The sequence below is a fragment of the Adiantum capillus-veneris genome, chromosome 12, assembly GCF_014529385.1.
Source record: "Adiantum capillus-veneris isolate H3 chromosome 12, ASM1452938v2, whole genome shotgun sequence".
In the NCBI taxonomy this organism is placed as follows: domain Eukaryota; kingdom Viridiplantae; phylum Streptophyta; class Polypodiopsida; order Polypodiales; family Pteridaceae; genus Adiantum; species Adiantum capillus-veneris.
In genome coordinates, this window is record NC_140942.1 from 11,033,882 (window position 1) to 11,041,152 (window position 7,271).

At 43.5% G+C, this 7,271-nt stretch overlaps 1 pseudogene; it reads right to left on the bottom strand.

Annotated features, from left to right (window-relative positions):
- Nucleotides 1-2: 2 nt before the first annotated feature.
- Nucleotides 3-681, bottom strand: LOC147445316 (uncharacterized; annotated as a pseudogene).
- Between the last annotated feature and the right edge of the window lie 6,590 nt (nt 682-7,271).

Here is a 7,271-nt window from a genome sequence, read left to right on the forward strand (position 1 = left end):
CTTTACTTGAGTCTGGAGGATATGGATCTGTTGCTTCAGTGCTTGGTTTTCTTCCTTCGACTTCTTTGCATCTGCTCTGGCTTTGGCAAGTTCGTCTTGGACACTTCGTCTTCTTTCCTCCTCCTCTCTTTCTAATTGGCTTTGACTCTGCGACAATGCTGCCATCTCATTGATTTCTCGGATCATGCGGTTTCTCCAATCTTCTATTTGTTCATCTCTGGAGAGCATTGGAAAGTCTAATTCTCTCCTTCCTTCTTCTTGCGCCTCTTTTGTGATTTCTGGTCTTGGAGGACTTTGCTTGACAGGAGCCGAGCTTGGCTCGCTAACTTCTGCAGGTTGAGCTATTAATGGAGAAGATGGTTGTGAAGGAACCAAAGCTTGTCTTGGTGAAGGAGGTGGAGTGTTGCCTGCTTCCGGATTTATCATGGATGTCCAGTCCTCCTTTGTAGAAATGTCTTCTAGCGGACTTTCTGGCTCCTCTGTGGATGCTGGTGGTACTTGGCGCTCTTCATAAGCTGCTCAAAGTTCTTCTTCTAGTTCCACTTCCATATGCTATACTGTCTCAGAGTACTGCACGGTTTCCTCTTCTACAGCAGCACTTGTCTCTTCTTGTGGAGCTCCTTCTTCATCATGTCTTCTTCTCACTTGTTCTTCAGATAATCTTCGTCCCAATCTACTCATGCGAGTCAAATGCTGTAGTTGCTCTTCATGCTCTTGTCTGTGGGGAGCAACTTGCCTTTGCCTCTTGGTTTGAGGTTCGGTTTGACGACTAATCTCCTCTATTACCCTTTGTTGCTCTTGTCTCGGATCGTGTCTCCTCTTTGTGCGGCCCTCAGGTTGTACTGTAGCTTCTTCTTCTTCCCTTTCTGTTGGTTTGTGGACTGAAGCTGTGGCTGTGGTAGCGGCTTCTTCATCCTCAGACTCTTCTTCCTCTGCTTGGCCTGACAGGAGATTCTTGCGCAAACGCCTCGCCATGTGAGTTAGGGTTGAGTTATTTGAGGCATGCAGCTTCAAGTCTTCCTTCATGCCAAGATCTTGGTAGACTACTCGTGTAAGCATTTGCCGAGCTCCTAAATAACCCTTCTTCTGCACTGTTTGCGTCTTTGCAGCTCTCTTGATATCCATTAAGATCTTCTCCGACAGATTGGATCTTAGTGGTTGTGGATGGCTTATTGCTGTGGTTAGCCAATAGGTGAGTCCCACTTCTGGATGTGTATATTTTTGTGGTTTGATGATGCTCAACATCTGATGTAAAATATGGATGGGCAAGATTATCTGATCGTTAAGTATATCATAGAAAGTTTTCTGCCCATCAGTCTGCAGAAATGTGGAACTCTTCATGCTCTGAGTTGTTTGCAACTTAGCTATGTTGAATCTTCCAGTCTTGATTTCTAGGGCTTCTCGAATCACGTCGGATGTGATTTGGATTTGGAGAATCTTCCCTTTGTTTGAGGTGACTGATGTGGTGCTGTCTTCCTTGAGGGATGTCATAATCTCGTAGCACCTTCGTGCGTCGACCGCCACCATATCTTTCAAATTCCAATTCTCTAATCCAATCATTTGCATCACTTTCCGCACTTCGGAAATTCTATGTAAATTCCGGAAACACTGCGGCACTCACATGATTGTCAGGTTGTCGCCTGCTAGAGTCTGATACTTTGTCTTCAGCACGAATGTCTTCGCAGCTTCCAAGCTCTCGCACTAATGAAACTTTTGATCACAACCTGTTGTGTGATCACTTCAAACTGTGGCACTATATCTTCGACTTGTGTTGCCAGTGCTTGACTGGATCCCGCTTCCATTGTTCCCTGCTACGGAACATGACCTGCACCGTGTGTATCGGGGCGGTGGGATCCCGACGCCATAGTGTGGTGCTAGCCGTCTGTGTGTGGATTTGAGCTGCGTGGGTGAGTGAGTGCACTCTGTAATGTATGATGAGCACTCCTGTGCACTCTCGCTGCAAAAGGTGGTGTGATCGAGCTCTACTAGGCCGGTGACTGCGCGCACAGAAAAGCTCTCTCTCTCTCTCTAGCTCTCTCACTAGTGCAATGACCAAATGAGGTCCCCAAATGGCCTATATACCCACAGGTTTCCGTGACTTACCTTGAAACTTGATTCTGAGCATACCATTGTGTAGCATATTCCGTGACATGCCAAAATCGACTGTATACATCACATACTTTGCTTGACGATGCTCTTCTCTAGTCTTTGACATCTTCAAGCTCTTGCCGTTAAGTGGCCATTCGGGCGTTCTTTTTCGATTCTGTCATTTGACCACTCCTTAGAAACCTCTTCACTTGTACATTCGGCATTTGAAGTCCGTTTGTGATTTGGAGCTTCCAGCAAATTTTATGGATTTTTCAAAAGAAATTGAAGAAAAATAAGGAAAATTAAAGAAAAATGCCAAAATTGACCAAAACAAAACACGAATAAAGCTCATCAACACACGTCAGCACAGTCGCTCAACTTTTTCCATGATAACACCTTTTGGACTCCATTTGAGCTCTGAATTGTCCTAATTAGTGCCTGGAAAGTGCATTTTGGGCTCGTTTTGGCTCAAAAAGGCAAAAAATTCAAGAAAACAACCATATACACACGCCGCGCGACATCACACAAAGCCCAGTGTGTGCTCAAGACATTAGATTTTAAAAATTGAAAAACAAATTCTCCTCACGGTTGACTTGTCTAGCACTCGTGACTCCCCCCCACTTAATCGAAGCACTACGTGCGACGACGTGGTTCTTGTAGGAGTGTGCCGGGTAGGAAGCTCGTGTCTATGCAAGGTCTTGAGTGACCCTATGTATGCGTACACAGATCATGCATGTTAAACCATATGCTGTGCAAGAATAGGTCATGGACGATGTTTCCATGGGCTGTGGATGGCGAAGCTCTATCCCATCCTATTCTAATTGATTATGTACAATGTAGGCGATGTCTTTGGTGCTTTGTCACCAGAATGACCTTGCAGTTCATGGTGTCATAGGGATACGTTGATATCCTTGCTTCTTCCGAACTCTCTCTTGCCAGGGTTGTGATGGCAACTTCACATATCCTTGTTGGTGACGAACCATCTGTAACCATGACTTTGTTGGCAGTAACATTGAGCTCCATCCGAATAGCTTACACTGCAATTCCATAGCTTGATACCAAATCGGCTTTTTGCTTGGAATCGTCACGTCTACCCTTGCTGTGTTTCGTATGAGAACAGAACTCACTTTCTTCACCCATATATTGCTATGCATTTTGGGTTTTTTTAGTATCTGCGTGTCTCGCTTTACTCCTTGAGAACTATTGTGTGTTGTCTTTGATGGATTTTGCGACATTAGCATTTTGGGAACCCAACTCATACCATTATAAGCCAGATGAATTAGACTCTTGGGAACCCACGTCATCTGGTGTTTCCCCTTTGGGTATTCTTCGTGTCAGCATTTTTGTTGTTTCTGCTTTGTCAAGCTTTGCACTTTATCCTTTCTGATCCAAACCTGTGTACCACTATGAGTTCGTGTGTTTCTAGACTTTGCTTGCTCTTTGGGTTTGGTATTCTTGGCATTTGTCTTTGCTTGTTTCTACATAGCCGTGTGAGTCGTGGATTTTGATTTGTCATCTTTTCTTTTCAAAATCCATTGCTCTTTTCCCGCGGCCCGGGCTTTGCCTGGCTTCTTGATTGTCTGCTTTTCTTTCTCAGTCTTTGCTTGATTGGGAGTCGTGTGAGTCGTGGATTTGGCACTTTTGCTGGATTTCTTTACCCATATCCACTTCCCTTTTTCCGCGACTCTTTCTGGTAGTTCTTTTCTTGTTTATCAGTGTGAGTTGTGCTTTGCTTGTTAGTCCCTGTTTGCTGGTGTAGTTTCTTTTTCCTTTGTGGAGTCTTGTGATGAATCCGATGCCTCTTTTGCCTGTGCTTGTGTTAATGGCAGCACTTGTGGACCATAGAATTGAGTTGGAGTCACCAGATCCACCCACTTGTGTTGTCCATCTACCTTGCAGTGTACTGACCTTTCCCCCCAATTGAAGTAACAATCATATTTCGCTTGCCATGTCCTTCCCAAAATGATAGGCACGTCCTGTAACTTAGGTTGGGTGACAAAGAACTCGTCCCCACAGGTTAGTTCACCAACATTTATCATCAAATCGCAAGCACCTAATGCAGTGGACCTATGTCCTGAATAATCTTGAAATTGTAACACCGTAGGACATACAGACATGTCATTCAAGCACCCATACAATTCATATGAAATGGTATTACCATTTGCTCCTGTATCTATGAATGCATGTGTTTGCAATTGATTATTTACTGTGACTTCAATGAAAGGAAGAGGTGCATCTACTAGCGAATCATCTATGAACTCTATCTTGTAACACTTTCCTACACCTTCCTTGAGTGGAATTGCTTGTTTGCGTTTTTGAGCCCGAATTTTTGCCTCCTCTTGAGCTAACTCAATCGTAAGACGCTTCATCTCCTGCCTCCACTTTGCTTTTTGCAACTTAGCTAGTTGCTCTTTGGTCAGCGGCATATGATAATTATTTATACGACAGCCCACTGATCCAATTCGGCATCTGCTCTCCATCTAGAGTTGAAAGCCTGACTGCACCTCCTGAAGACAATTGACTAATCACGTAAGGACCTCGTCCGCGCTTGGTGAACTTCTTGGCAAACTCCTTCAGAGCGTATACTAACACCAGATCACCTAGCTTGAACTGCCTTGTGATGATATGATCATCGTGAAATTGCTTCTGTCTTCGCTTCAAAGCGTACATTCCTGCGACTGCTTTCAGTCTAGTCTCATCAAGATTTTCTAGCTCTTCTATTCGTTCTGACAACTCATGTCTTGTCCATTCTAGTTCTTTTGCGACACGTAGGGTTGGCATTAGGAACTCCATTGGCAGTATGGCATCCAACCCAAAAACCATGTTGAAGGGAGTTGTACCAATTGCCGTTTTATAAGCAACCCTGTAAGCCCACAGAACAAATGGCAGTTTCATTTCCCAATCTGTCTTCATGTCATTGACAATCTTCTTGAGCACTGTACATAGAATTTTGTTCATGCTTTCTGATTGACCATTCACTTGGGGATGATAGGGAGCTGACTTCTTATGTATCACCATGAACTCGCTAAGCAAGTTCTCAATGACTTCATTTAAGAAGTGTGTACCCCTATCGCTGACTATCTCTATCGGAAACCCATATCTTGTGAAGACATTTTCATACAAAAACTTCGCGGTGGTGTATGCATCATTCTTCACCGTTGCTTTGGCTTCTACCCATTTGGTAACATAATCTGTTGCGACAATGATGTACTCTGCATGTGTACGCATTGCTGCAGGATGAATAGGACCTATGAAGTCTATTCCCCACTTAGCAAACGCTCTCGCTCCCATCATTGGTCTGAGAGGCATCTCATCCCTGCGGACAGAAACCTTGGCTCTCTGACACTCATCCACAACTCTTTACATACATCGCTGCGTCTTGAAATAATGTCGGCCACCAAAGACCTGCTCTCATGATCGCTTTTGCCGTTACATCCGTTGAGAAATGTCCACGTGGGACTCCTGAATGAGCGTGCTCCAACACGGAAACATACTCGCTTTCTAGAACACAAATTCTTAGGGTTCCATCTTTTCCACGATGGTAAAGTTGGTTGGCAATGACAGTAAAATCATTCGCTTGTTTCTACAGATATCTTTGCCTAACTTTACTCATGTGCTCTGGAAACGTTTTGTTTTGCAGATACTCCACTATAGTTTTAGCCCAATTAGGTTAAAGAGTGTTGATTTGGAATAGGGTAATGGCGTTTGTCTCGATCGGTTGCTTCCCTAACCCGCATGTACACTCCCGCACTCTTTTATACGTATCCTATCTCATTGTGCGCCAATAAACACCCATTCTTTCCAACCTTCGCAATGTCTACTCTGGAGAGAGGTGAATGTAGCCAATTGCCACGTGAGCTCTCTCAAGATATGGTTCTGCGCTACTAGGGTCTATGCAAAGACGCAATATTTGTTCTTGCCCTTGCTTGTGCAAATAGCCTGCCAGCATACTAAAGTTTCTGGATTTCTCTACTTGAGCCAAATTTGCGTCAATTGACGAAGTTAATTGGAGCTTGCCCAACATCAACAATGGCACAATATCTTTGCTCCAACTTGGTACCATGTCAATATTAAACAAATATGCATTTGGTAGATCATCCTGAATTCCTGTAGCTGGTTCTTTATTGGTCAATCTAGAAAGGTGGTCAACTCTCTAATGAGTCACACCCTTCTTTACCACTACCGTAAAGTCAAATTCTAGCAGTATAAGAAACCATCGCACTATTCATCCTGTTTGGCAAGGTTTGTTCACCAGATATAACAATGCTTGGTGGTCAGTATAAAAAAAAAACTTATTGGCCAACAGATAGTGTATGAATTTCTTAACCGCATATACCATTGCTAGTTCTTCGCGTTCCGTAGTCGTATAGTTGCGTTCTGCACTTATAAGTTGTCGACTAGCATATGAGATAGGAAAATCCATGTTATGCTCTCCTGGTCGTGTTAAGACACATCCAATAGCGAAGTTTGAAGCATCTACATGAACATGGAAGATCTTTCTCCAATCTGGTGCTCTCAAAATGGGTGCTGTTATCAAAGACGACTTAAGCTTTTCAAAAGCTTCATCACACTCTGGCATCCAGTTGAATTCTACTATCAAGGCATAAAGAGGTCTGGCAATTATGGCGAACTGAAATATGAATCTGCGATAGTAGCCACAGTGTCCCATAAAAGACTGGACATCTTTTGCTTTTTGAGGCTTTGGAATGTTTACAATAGCCGCTATTTTCTCTTCGTCCGTAGAAATGCTGTTTTCCGAGACGATATGTCCCAATATCTTGCCCTGTCTAACCATGAAGACACACTTTTCCGGGTTAAGACATAGCCTGTAAATTCGACTCTTCTCAAACACTTGTCACAATTGTTGTAGATGATCCCTTCTCTCTTTGGAATTAACGCACAAGTCATCTACGTACACCTCCAAGAAGTCTCGGAGAAATTCTTTGAAGATGTGAAACATTAGTCTCTGGAAGGTTGCAGGTGCATTGGTTAGACAAAATGGCATAACCCTATATGCAAATGTCCCCCATTCTGTAGCAAATGCTGTCTTATGTTGATCCAAGGGATGAATGGACAATTGGTTGTATCCCAAAAATCCATCCAGAAAGCTATACACTTTCTTTCCTGCTATTCTCTCCAAGACATGATCCGTGATTGGTAGAGGATAGTGATCTCTAATAGTT